Source organism: Oncorhynchus clarkii, chromosome 27 (genome assembly GCF_045791955.1).
Source record: "Oncorhynchus clarkii lewisi isolate Uvic-CL-2024 chromosome 27, UVic_Ocla_1.0, whole genome shotgun sequence".
Taxonomy (NCBI): Eukaryota; Metazoa; Chordata; class Actinopteri; order Salmoniformes; family Salmonidae; genus Oncorhynchus; species Oncorhynchus clarkii.
The window spans coordinates 47272153-47286557 of NC_092173.1; the positions used below are offsets into that span (position 1 = coordinate 47272153).

Consider the following 14405-nt stretch of genomic DNA (forward strand, 5'->3'; position numbering starts at 1 on the left):
ACCACTACACACAACCACTACACTGTATAACACAACCACTACACTGTTATAACACAACCACTACACACAACCACTACACTGTATAACACAACCACTACACTGTTATAACACAACCACTACACTGTTATAACACAACCACTACACACAACCACTACACTGTATAACACAACCACTACACTGTTATAACACAACCACTACACTGTATAACACAACCACTACACTGTTATAACACAACCACTACACTGTTATAACACAACTACTACACACAACCACTACACTGTTATAACACAACCACTACACTGTATAACACAACCACTACACTGTTATAACACAACCACTACACTGTTATAACACAACCACTACACTGTATAACACAACCACTACACTGTTATAACACAACCACTACACTGTATAACACAACCACTACACTGTTATAACACAACCACTACACTGTTATAACACAACTACTACACTGTTATAACACAACCACTACACTGTTATAACACAACCACTACACACAACCACTACACTGTATAACACAACCACTACACTGTTATAACACAACCACTACACTGTATAACACAACCACTACACTGTTATAACACAACCACTACACTGTTATAACACAACTACTACACACAACCACTACACACAACCACACATTCCCCTCAGCCCCCCTACCTAGTTCCCCTCAACCCCCTACCTAGTTCCCCTCAGCCCCCCCACCTAGTTCCCCTCAGCCCCCCTACCTAGTTCCCCTCAGCCCCCCTACCTAGTTCCCCTCAGCCCCCCTACCTAGTTCCCCTCACCTAGTTCCTCTCAGCCCCTCTACCTAGCTCCCCTCAGCCCCCTACCTAGTTCTCCTCACCTAGGTCCCCTCAGCCCCCCTACCTAGTTCCCCTCAGCCCCTCTACCTAGTTCCCCTCAGCCCCCCTACCTAGTTCCCCTCAGCCCCCTCACATAGTTCCCCTCAGCCCCTCTACCTAGTTCCCCTCAGTCCCCCTACCTAGTTCCCGTCAGCTCCCTACCTAGTTCCCCTCAGCCCCCTCACCTAGTTCCCCTCAGCCCCCCTACCTAGCTCCCCTCAGCCCCCCTACCTAGTTCCCCTCAGCCCCCCTACCTAGTTTCCCTCAGCCCCCCTACCTAGTTCCCCTCAGCCCCCTACCTAGTTCCCCTCAGCCCCCCTACCTAGTTCCCCTCAACCCCCTACCTAGTTCCCCTCAGCCCCCCTACCTAGTTCCCCTCAGCCCCCCTACCTAGTTCCCCTCAGCCCCCCTACCTAGTTCCCCTCAGCCCCCCTACCTAGTTCCCCTCAGCCCCCCTACCTAGTTCCCCTCACCTAGTTCCCCTCAGCCCCCCTACCTAGTTCCCCTCAGCCCCCCTACCTAGTTCTCCTCACCTAGTTCCCCTCAGCCCCTCTACCTAGTTCCCCTCAGCCCCCCTACCTAGTTCCCCTCAGCCCCCCTACCTAGTTCCCCTCAGCCCCCCTACCTAGCTCCCCTCAGCCCCCCTACCTAGTTCCCCTCAGCCCCCTACCTAGTTCCCCTCAGCCCCCCTACCTAGTTCCCCTCAGCCCCCCTACCTAGTTCCCCTCAGCCCCCCTACCTAGTTCCCCTCAGCCCCCTTACCTAGCTCCCCTCAGCCCCCCTACCTAGTTCCCCTCACCTACAGTGTCTTGCGAAAGTATTCGGCCCCCTTGAACTTTGCGACCTTTTGCCACATTTCAGGCTTCAAACATAAAGATATAAAACTGTATTTTTTTGTGAAGAATCAACAACAAGTGGGACACAATCATGAAGTGGAACGACATTTATTGGATATTTCAAACTTTTTTAACAAATCAAAAACTGAAAAATTGGGTGTGCAAAATTATTCAGCCCCCTTAAATTAATACTTTGTAGCGCCACCTTTTGCTGCGATTACAGCTGTAAGTCGCTTGGGGTATGTCTCTATCAGTTTTGCACATCGAGAGACTGAAATTTTTTCCCATTCCTCCTTGCAAAACAGCTCGAGCTCAGTAAGGTTGGATGGAGAGCATTTGTGAACAGCAGTTTTCAGTTCTTTCCACAGATTCTCGATTGGATTCAGGTCTGGACTTTGACTTGGCCATTCTAACACCTGGATATGTTTATTTTTGAACCATTCCATTGTAGATTTTGCTTTATGTTTTGGATCATTGTCTTGTTGGAAGACAAATCTCCGTCCCAGTCTCAGGTCTTTTGCAGACTCCATCAGGTTTTCTTCCAGAATGGTCCTGTATTTGGCTCCATCCATCTTCCCATCAATTTTAACCATCTTCCCTGTCCCTGCTGAAGAAAAGCAGGCCCAAACCATGATGCTGCCACCACCATGTTTGACAGTGGGGATGGTGTGTTCAGCTGTGTTGCTTTTACACCAAACATAACGTTTTGCATTGTTGCCAAAAAGTTAAATTTTGTTTTCATCTGACCAGAGCACCTTCTTCCACATGTTTGGTGTGTCTCCCAGGTGGCTTGTGGCAAACTTTAAACAACACTTTTTATGGATATCTTTAAGAAATGGCTTTCTTCTTGCCACTCTTCCATAAAGGCCAGATTTGTGCAATATACGACTGATTGTTGTCCTATGGACAGAGTCTCCCACCTCAGCTGTAGATCTCTGCAGTTCATCCAGAGTGATCATGGGCCTCTTGGCTGCATCTCTGATCAGTCTTCTCTTTGTATGAGCTGAAAGTTTAGAGGGACGGCCAGGTCTTGGTAGATTTGCAGTGGTCTGATACTCCTTCCATTTGAATATTATCGCTTGCACATTGCTCCTTGGGATGTTTAAAGCTTGGGAAATCTTTTTGTATCCAAATCCGGCTTTAAACTTCTTCACAACAGTATCTCGGACCTGCCTGGTGTGTTCCTTGTTCTTCATGATGCTCTCTGCGCTTTTAACGGACCTCTGAGACTATCACAGTGCAGGTGCATTTATACGGAGACTTGATTACACACAGGTGGATTGTATTTATCATCATTAGTCATTTAGGTCAAAATTGAATCATTCAGAGATCCTCACTGAACTTCTGGTGAGAGTTTGCTGCACTGAAAGTAAAGGGGCTGAATAATTTTGCACGCCCAATTTTTCAGTTTTTGATTTGTTAAAAAAGTTTGAAATATCCAATAAATGTCGTTCCACTTCATGATTGGGTCCCACTTGTTGTTGATTCTTCACAAAAAAATACAGTTTTATATCTTTATGTTTGAAGCCTGAAATGTGGCAAAAGGTCGCAAAGTTCAAGGGGGCCGAATACTTTCGCAAGGCACTGTAGTTCCCCTCAGCCCCCCTACCTAGCTCCCCTCAGCCCCCCTACATTGTTCCCCTCAGCCCCTCTACCTAGTTCCCCTCAGCCCCCTACCTAGCTCCCCTCAGCTCTCTATCTAGTTCCCCTCAGCCCCCCTACCTAGTTCCCCCTCAGCCCCCTACCTAGTTCTCCTCACCTTGTTCCCCTCAGCCCCCTCACCTAGTTCCCCTCAGCCCCCCTACCTAGTTCCCCTCACCTTGTTCCCCTCAGCCCCCCTACCTAGTTCTCCTCACCTAGTTCCCCTCAGCCCCCTTACCTAGTTCTCCTCACCTAGTTCCCCTCAGCCCCCCTACCTAGTTCAGACAGACAGACAGACAGACAGAACAGACATCCTGACAGAGAGACTGACCAGACATCCTGACAGAGAGACAGACAGACATCCTGACAGAGAGACATAACAGACATCCTGACAGAGAGACAGACAGACAGACAGACCAGACATCCTGACAGAGAGACTGACCAGACATCCTGACAGACAGACAGAACAGACATCCTGACAGACAGACAGAAAGAACAGACATCCTGACAGAGAAACAGACCAGAGGGAAAAAGACAACAGCCATTAGAAAACACAGGAGAAGAAGTGATCCATTTTTCGCTTCCTCCGTGTGTGTGTGTGTGTGTGTGTGTGTGTGTGTGTGTGTGTGTGTGTGTGTGTGTGTGTGTGTCGAGGGGAGTGCATTGGAAATAGTGACCTTGGTGGAAGCGGGTACTGCAGGATCCTGTCTGTCAGCAGCAGTCTGAATGTATGAGACAGGACCTACAGCAGCAGTCTGAATGTATGAGACAGGACCTACAGCAGCAGTCTGAATGTATGAGACAGGACCTACAGCAGCAGTCTGAATGTATGAGACAGGACCTACAGCAGCAGTCTGAATGTATGAGACAGGACCTACAGCAGCAGTCTGAATGTATGAGACAGGACCTACAGCAGCAGTCTGAATGTATGAGACAGGACCTACAGCAGCAGTCTGAATGTATGAGACAGGACCTACAGCAGCAGTCTGGATGTATGAGACAGGACCTACAGCAGCAGTCTGAATGTATGAGACAGGACCTACAGCAGCAGTCTGAATGTATGAGACAGGACCTACAGCAGCAGTCTGAATGTATGAGACAGGACCTACAGCAGCAGTCTGAATGTATGAGACAGGACCTACAGCAGCAGTCTGGATGTATGAGACAGGACCTACAGCAGCAGTCTGAATGTATGAGACAGGACCTACAGCAGCAGTCTGAATGTATGAGACAGGACCTACAGCAGCAGTCTGAATGTATGAGACAGGACCTACAGCAGCAGTCTGGATGTATGAGACAGGACCTACAGCAGCAGTCTGAATGTATGAGACAGGACCTACAGCAGCAGTCTGAATGTATGAGACAGGACCTACAGCAGCAGTCTGAATGTATGAGACAGGACCTACAGCAGCAGTCTGAATGTATGAGACAGGACCTACAGCAGCAGTCTGGATGTATGAGACAGGACCTACAGCAGCAGTCTGAATGTATGAGACGGGACCTACAGCAGCAGTCTGAATGTATGAGACAGGACCTACAGCAGGATGTGAGAGAGGGCCGGAAGTGCTTCACTGGCATATGGCCAGAGTCCCTGTTCCATCACACACACACACACACACACACACACACACACACACACACACACACACAGCCCGTGTTCCATCATCTGCCATTGTCTCTGGCCTCAGAACAGAGAGGTCCTTCAGACATTATTTGCTCAGAACATTTTATTGTATTAATACCTACAGTCGGAAATCACTTGTGGATATTAGCTCGGCGGTCGAATTCACCAATTCAAGCAGAAATTCCACTTTCCTGACCTGGATCCTTTGTTTGAACTTCCCGAGGCAGTTCTACTCATCCCGGGGGGCTGCACCAAAATGTAAATCCCTAGAGAAGTAGTAGGAGGGATTTTAGTAACGTACAGGAACTCAAGTCCAATTCCATCAACACGTCTGTTCTACAAGCGCAACACGGACCCTGGATCATTGCTACTCTCCCTTCCAGGACGGCTACAAGGCTCCCCAACGCCCTCCCTTCAGCAAATCAGATCATGCCTCCATTCTACTCCTTGCCACCTCTAGGCAGAAACTTAAAACAGGAACGGGACTGTTCAACGTTGGTCTGACCAATTGCAATCCTTTGTTTCAAGATTGTTTTGATCACGCAGACTGGGAAATGTTCCAGGCCGCCTACTGAGAATAGTATCAACACTAACTCGGTGATGTAGTTCATCAGGAAGTACACAGAGAATGATTACAACTTGTCCAAACCTAAACCTCATTTAAGGAGACTGGGAACATGGACATGAACAAACAGACCAGCTACCACCTTCGTCAGCCAATCAGAGGCAAAACGATAGTACAGGGACAAAGTGAAGTTGCAATTCACGGCTCAGACACAAGTCATATGTGGCAGGGATTATAAAGGGGAAAACCGGCCCCGTCGTGGACACCAACGCCTCGATCCCGGATGAGCTAGATACTTTCTTCGGCCTCTTTGAGGAACTCAATATCAAGCCATCAACACATGAGGCTAATCAGGACTGTGTGCTCTCGTCCTCCGTGGCTGACAATAAGTCATTTAAGTGTGTTAACCCCTCTCAAGGCTGCTGGCCCAGACGGCACCCCAAGCCACGTCCTCCGAGCATGTCCCAGTCTGTTGTCCACCATTGTTCCTGTGCCTCAGAGCATGTCCCAGTCTGTTGTCCACCATTGTTCCTGTGCCCAAGAAAGTGAAAGTAACTGAACTAAATGACTATCACCCCGTAGCACTCACTTCTGTGATCATGAAGTGCTTTGAGAGGATAGTTAGTCTATCTAAGTAACATAATAAACAATCCCCAACAAAATATGTCAATTTAATATTGATTATTAATTAATAGATTGATTGATTATTTATTTTATTTTTTTGTATGGGCTGCATCTCAATCCACAGCATCTGTCGATATCGGCCTTCAACATCTGCCGATATCGGCCTTCAATTTCTGCTGTGGAAGGTGGCCGAGCTACAGCTGTTTGCCAGTCTATGAGACATCCCTAAAATCGGTCTTTGGAGCCCAAACGGTTTGGCCCACAAACTAATAGGACCACTCTATGGAAAGATGAGACTGTAACAAATGTATAGAGTCATGGCTCTCTCCGGATATATTTGTCTCCGTTTATTCACCCAGTGGGGTTTCCGTCCATCGCGCGGAAGAAAGAACTCTTTGGGGAAAAAGAAAGGCAGAGGGGTTTGTTCATGATTAACAACTCAGTTGTTTGGTAAAGTACAAGATCCTGATCTGGAATACCTCACCACTGTCGACCGCATTACCTCCCGGAATAATAATTTTCTTTGGTCATCAAATCAAATGTTATTTGTCACATGAGCCAAATACAACAGGTGTAGTCCTTACTGTGAGATGATTAAGAAAAATAAGGGTTAAGTAAAAAAAAAAAATAATTTGAAAAACGAATAAACATAAGTAATTAAAGAATAGCAGTAAAATAACCGCAGTGAGGCTATATACAGGGTGTTACGGTACAGAGTCAATGTGGAGGATATATACAGGGTGTTACGGTACAGAGTCAATGTGGAGGCTATATACAGGGGGTACCAGTACAGAGTCAATGTGGAGGATATATACAGGGTGTTACGGTACAGAGTCAATGTGGAGGCTATATACAGGGGGTACCAGTACAGATTCAATGTGGAGGCTATATACAGGGTGTTACGGTACAGAGTCAATGTGGAGGCTATATACAGGGGGTACCGGTACAGAGTCAATGTGGAGGCTATATACAGGGTGTTACGGTACAGAGTCAATGTGGAGGCTATATACAGGGGGTACCGGTACAGAGTCAATGTGGAGGCTATATACAGGGGGTACCGGTACAGAGTCAATCTGGAGGCTATATACAGGGGGTACCAGTACAGAGTCAATGTGGAGGCTATATACAGGGTGTTACGGTACAGAGTCAATGTGGAGGCTATATACAGGGGGTACCAGTACAGAGTCAATGTGGAGGCTATATACAGGGGGTACCGGTACAGTGTCAATCTGGAGGCTATATACAGGGGGTACCAGTACAGAGTCAATGTGGAGGCTATATACAGGGTGTTACAGTACAGAGTCAATGTGGAGGCTATATACAGGGTATTACGGTACAGAGTCAATGTGGAGACTATATACAGGGTGTTACGGTACAGAGTCAATGTGGAGGCTATATACAGGGGGTTACGGTACAGAGTCAATGTGGAGGCTATATACAGGGTGTTACGGTACATAGTCAATGTGGAGGCTATATACAGGGGTTACCGGTACAGAGTCAATGTGGAGACTATATACAGGGGGTACCGGTACAGAGTCAATGTGGAGGCTATATACAGGGTGTTACGGTACAGAGTCAATGTGGAGGCTATATACAGGGTGTTACGGTACAGAGTCAATGTGGAGGCTATATACAGGGTGTTACGGTACAGAGTCAATGTGGAGGCTATATACAGGGGGTACCAGTACAGAGTCAATGTGGAGGCTATATACAGGGGGTACCAGTACAGAGTCAATGTGGAGGATATATACAGGGTGTTACGGTACAGAGTCAATGTGGAGGCTATATACAGGGGGTACCAGTACAGATTCAATGTGGAGGCTATATACAGGGTGTTACGGTACAGAGTCAATGTGGAGGCTATATACAGGGGGTACCGGTACAGAGTCAATGTGGAGGCTATATACAGGGTGTTACGGTACAGAGTCAATGTGGAGGCTATATACAGGGTGTTACGGTACAGAGTCAATGTGGAGGCTATATACAGGGTGTTACGGTACAGAGTCAATGTGGAGGCTATATACAGGGGGTACCAGTACAGAGTCAATGTGGAGGCTATATACAGGGGGTACCAGTACAGAGTCAATGTGGAGGATATATACAGGGTGTTACGGTACAGAGTCAATGTGGAGGCTATATACAGGGGGTACCAGTACAGATTCAATGTGGAGGCTATATACAGGGTGTTACGGTACAGAGTCAATGTGGAGGCTATATACAGGGGGTACCGGTACAGAGTCAATGTGGAGGCTATATACAGGGTGTTACGGTACAGAGTCAATGTGGAGGCTATATACAGGGGGTACCGGTACAGAGTCAATGTGGAGGCTATATACAGGGGGTACCGGTACAGAGTCAATCTGGAGGCTATATACAGGGGGTACCAGTACAGAGTCAATGTGGAGGCTATATACAGGGTGTTACGGTACAGAGTCAATGTGGAGGATATATACAGGGGGTACCAGTACAGAGTCAATGTGGAGGCTATATACAGGGGGTACCGGTACAGTGTCAATCTGGAGGCTATATACAGGGGGTACCAGTACAGAGTCAATGTGGAGGCTATATACAGGGTGTTACAGTACAGAGTCAATGTGGAGGCTATATACAGGGTATTACGGTACAGAGTCAATGTGGAGACTATATACAGGGTGTTACGGTACAGAGTCAATGTGGAGGCTATATACAGGGGGTTACGGTACAGAGTCAATGTGGAGGCTATATACAGGGTGTTACGGTACATAGTCAATGTGGAGGCTATATACAGGGGTTACCGGTACAGAGTCAATGTGGAGACTATATACAGGGGGTACCGGTACAGAGTCAATGTGGAGGCTATATACAGGGTGTTACGGTACAGAGTCAATGTGGAGGCTATATACAGGGTGTTACGGTACAGAGTCAATGTGGAGGCTATATACAGGGTGTTACGGTACAGAGTCAATGTGGAGGCTACATACAGGGTGTTACGGTACAGAGTCAATGTGGAGGCTATATACAGGGTGTTACGGTACAGAGTCAGTGTGGAGGCTATATACAGGGTGTTACGGTACAGAGTCAATGTGGAGGCTATATACAGGGTGTTACGGTACAGAGTCAATGTGGAGGCTATATACAGGGTGTTACGTTACAGAGTCAATGTGGAGGCTATATACAGGGTGTTACGGTACAGAGTCAATGTGGAGGCTATATACAGAGGGTACCAGTACAGAGTCAATGTGGAGGCTATATACAGGGTGTTACGGTACAGAGTCAATGTGGAGGCTATATACAGGGGGTACCAGTACAGAGTCAATGTGGAGGCTATATACAGGGGTTACCAGTACAGAGTCAATGTGGAGACTATATACAGGGGGTACCGGTACAGAGTCAATGTGGAGGCTATATACAGGGGGTACCGGTACAGAGTCAATGTGGAGGCTATATACAGGGGGTACCAGTACAGAGTCAATGTGGAGGCTATATACAGGGGGTACCAGTACAGAGTCAATGTGGAGGCTATATACAGGGGGTACCGGTACAGTGTCAATCTGGAGGCTATATACAGGGGGTACCAGTACAGAGTCAATGTGGAGGCTATATACAGGGTGTTACGTTACAGAGTCAATGTGGAGGCTATATACAGGGGGTACCGGTACAGAGTCAATCTGGAGGCTATATACAGGGGGTACCAGTACAGAGTCAATGTGGAGGCTATATACAGGGTGTTACGTTACAGAGTCAATGTGGAGGCTATATACAGGGGGTACCAGTACAGAGTCAATGTGGAGGCTATATACAGGGGGTACCGGTACAGTGTCAATCTGGAGGCTATATACAGGGGGTACCAGTACAGAGTCAATGTGGAGGCTATATACAGGGTGTTACGGTACAGAGTCAATGTGGAGGCTATATACAGGGGGTACCGGTACAGAGTCAATGTGGAGGCTATATACAGGGGGTACCGGTACAGAGTCAATCTGGAGGCTATATACAGGGGGTACCAGTACAGAGTCAATGTGGAGGCTATATACAGGGTGTTACGGTACAGAGTCAATGTGGAGGATATATACAGGGGGTACCAGTACAGAGTCAATGTGGAGGCTATATACAGGGGGTACCGGTACAGTGTCAATCTGGAGGCTATATACAGGGGGTACCAGTACAGAGTCAATGTGGAGGCTATATACAGGGTGTTACAGTACAGAGTCAATGTGGAGGCTATATACAGGGTGTTACGGTACAGAGTCAATGTGGAGGATATATACAGGGGGTACCAGTACAGAGTCAATGTGGAGGCTATATACAGGGGGTACCGGTACAGTGTCAATCTGGAGGCTATATACAGGGGGTACCAGTACAGAGTCAATGTGGAGGCTATATACAGGGTGTTACAGTACAGAGTCAATGTGGAGGCTATATACAGGGTATTACGGTACAGAGTCAATGTGGAGACTATATACAGGGTGTTACGGTACAGAGTCAATGTGGAGGCTATATACAGGGGGTTACGGTACAGAGTCAATGTGGAGGCTATATACAGGGTGTTACGGTACATAGTCAATGTGGAGGCTATATACAGGGGTTACCGGTACAGAGTCAATGTGGAGACTATATACAGGGGGTACCGGTACAGAGTCAATGTGGAGGCTATATACAGGGTGTTACGGTACAGAGTCAATGTGGAGGCTATATACAGGGTGTTACGGTACAGAGTCAATGTGGAGGCTATATACAGGGTGTTACGGTACAGAGTCAATGTGGAGGCTACATACAGGGTGTTACGGTACAGAGTCAATGTGGAGGCTATATACAGGGTGTTACGGTACAGAGTCAGTGTGGAGGCTATATACAGGGTGTTACGGTACAGAGTCAATGTGGAGGCTATATACAGGGTGTTACGGTACAGAGTCAATGTGGAGGCTATATACAGGGTGTTACGTTACAGAGTCAATGTGGAGGCTATATACAGGGTGTTACGGTACAGAGTCAATGTGGAGGCTATATACAGAGGGTACCAGTACAGAGTCAATGTGGAGGCTATATACAGGGTGTTACGGTACAGAGTCAATGTGGAGGCTATATACAGGGGGTACCAGTACAGAGTCAATGTGGAGACTATATACAGGGGGTACCGGTACAGAGTCAATGTGGAGGCTATATACAGGGTGTTACGGTACAGAGTCAATGTGGAGGCTATATACAGGGTGTTACGGTACAGAGTCAATGTGGAGGCTACATACAGGGTGTTACGGTACAGAGTCAATGTGGAGGCTATATACAGGGTGTTACGGTACAGAGTCAGTGTGGAGGCTATATACAGGGTGTTACGGTACAGAGTCAATGTGGAGGCTATATACAGGGTGTTACGGTACAGAGTCAATGTGGAGGCTATATACAGGGTGTTACGTTACAGAGTCAATGTGGAGGCTATATACAGGGTGTTACGGTACAGAGTCAATGTGGAGGCTATATACAGAGGGTACCAGTACAGAGTCAATGTGGAGGCTATATACAGGGTGTTACGGTACAGAGTCAATGTGGAGGCTATATACAGGGGGTACCAGTACAGAGTCAATGTGGAGGCTATATACAGGGGTTACCAGTACAGAGTCAATGTGGAGACTATATACAGGGGGTACCGGTACAGAGTCAATGTGGAGGCTATATACAGGGGGTACCGGTACAGAGTCAATGTGGAGGCTATATACAGGGGGTACCAGTACAGAGTCAATGTGGAGGCTATATACAGGGGGTACCAGTACAGAGTCAATGTGGAGGCTATATACAGGGGGTACCGGTACAGTGTCAATCTGGAGGCTATATACAGGGGGTACCAGTACAGAGTCAATGTGGAGGCTATATACAGGGTGTTACGTTACAGAGTCAATGTGGAGGCTATATACAGGGGGTACCGGTACAGAGTCAATCTGGAGGCTATATACAGGGGGTACCAGTACAGAGTCAATGTGGAGGCTATATACAGGGTGTTACGTTACAGAGTCAATGTGGAGGCTATATACAGGGGGTACCAGTACAGAGTCAATGTGGAGGCTATATACAGGGGGTACCGGTACAGTGTCAATCTGGAGGCTATATACAGGGGGTACCAGTACAGAGTCAATGTGGAGGCTATATACAGGGTGTTACGGTACAGAGTCAATGTGGAGGCTATATACAGGGGGTACCGGTACAGAGTCAATGTGGAGGCTATATACAGGGGGTACCGGTACAGAGTCAATCTGGAGGCTATATACAGGGGGTACCAGTACAGAGTCAATGTGGAGGCTATATACAGGGTGTTACGGTACAGAGTCAATGTGGAGGATATATACAGGGGGTACCAGTACAGAGTCAATGTGGAGGCTATATACAGGGGGTACCGGTACAGTGTCAATCTGGAGGCTATATACAGGGGGTACCAGTACAGAGTCAATGTGGAGGCTATATACAGGGTGTTACAGTACAGAGTCAATGTGGAGGCTATATACAGGGTGTTACGGTACAGAGTCAATGTGGAGGATATATACAGGGGGTACCAGTACAGAGTCAATGTGGAGGCTATATACAGGGGGTACCGGTACAGTGTCAATCTGGAGGCTATATACAGGGGGTACCAGTACAGAGTCAATGTGGAGGCTATATACAGGGTGTTACAGTACAGAGTCAATGTGGAGGCTATATACAGGGTATTACGGTACAGAGTCAATGTGGAGACTATATACAGGGTGTTACGGTACAGAGTCAATGTGGAGGCTATATACAGGGGGTTACGGTACAGAGTCAATGTGGAGGCTATATACAGGGTGTTACGGTACATAGTCAATGTGGAGGCTATATACAGGGGTTACCGGTACAGAGTCAATGTGGAGACTATATACAGGGGGTACCGGTACAGAGTCAATGTGGAGGCTATATACAGGGTGTTACGGTACAGAGTCAATGTGGAGGCTATATACAGGGTGTTACGGTACAGAGTCAATGTGGAGGCTATATACAGGGTGTTACGGTACAGAGTCAATGTGGAGGCTACATACAGGGTGTTACGGTACAGAGTCAATGTGGAGGCTATATACAGGGTGTTACGGTACAGAGTCAGTGTGGAGGCTATATACAGGGTGTTACGGTACAGAGTCAATGTGGAGGCTATATACAGGGTGTTACGGTACAGAGTCAATGTGGAGGCTATATACAGGGTGTTACGTTACAGAGTCAATGTGGAGGCTATATACAGGGTGTTACGGTACAGAGTCAATGTGGAGGCTATATACAGAGGGTACCAGTACAGAGTCAATGTGGAGGCTATATACAGGGTGTTACGGTACAGAGTCAATGTGGAGGCTATATACAGGGGGTACCAGTACAGAGTCAATGTGGAGGCTATATACAGGGGTTACCAGTACAGAGTCAATGTGGAGACTATATACAGGGGGTACCGGTACAGAGTCAATGTGGAGGCTATATACAGGGGGTACCGGTACAGAGTCAATGTGGAGGCTATATACAGGGGGTACCAGTACAGAGTCAATGTGGAGGCTATATACAGGGGGTACCAGTACAGAGTCAATGTGGAGGCTATATACAGGGGGTACCGGTACAGTGTCAATCTGGAGGCTATATACAGGGGGTACCAGTACAGAGTCAATGTGGAGGCTATATACAGGGTGTTACGTTACAGAGTCAATGTGGAGGCTATATACAGGGGGTACCGGTACAGAGTCAATCTGGAGGCTATATACAGGGGGTACCAGTACAGAGTCAATGTGGAGGCTATATACAGGGTGTTACGTTACAGAGTCAATGTGGAGGCTATATACAGGGGGTACCAGTACAGAGTCAATGTGGAGGCTATATACAGGGGGTACCGGTACAGTGTCAATCTGGAGGCTATATACAGGGGGTACCAGTACAGAGTCAATGTGGAGGCTATATACAGGGTGTTACGGTACAGAGTCAATGTGGAGGCTATATACAGGGGGTACCGGTACAGAGTCAATGTGGAGGCTATATACAGGGGGTACCGGTACAGAGTCAATGTGGAGGTTATATACAGGGGGTACCGGTACAGAGTCAATGTGGACGCTACTGGTGTCCATAACATTGTGTCTCTCTCTGTGTCCAGGCTACAGGTGTCCATAACATTGTGTCTCTCTCTGTGTCCAGGCTACAGGTGTCCATATCATTGTCTCTGTGTCCAGGCTACAGGTGTCCATAACATTGTATTTAATATTTGCTTCATGATTGCCTTTGTTTTTGTCACCGCCTGAGAG

The 14405-nt window shown here is 47.4% G+C and overlaps 1 protein-coding gene across 1 annotated transcript in view; it reads left to right on the forward strand.

The window, feature by feature from the left end:
- The window catches only part of LOC139385980 (GRB2-associated binding protein 2), a 182923-nt gene that overhangs the window by 71040 nt on the left and 97478 nt on the right, over positions 1-14405 (forward strand). The gene's annotated exons all lie outside the window — the stretch shown is intronic.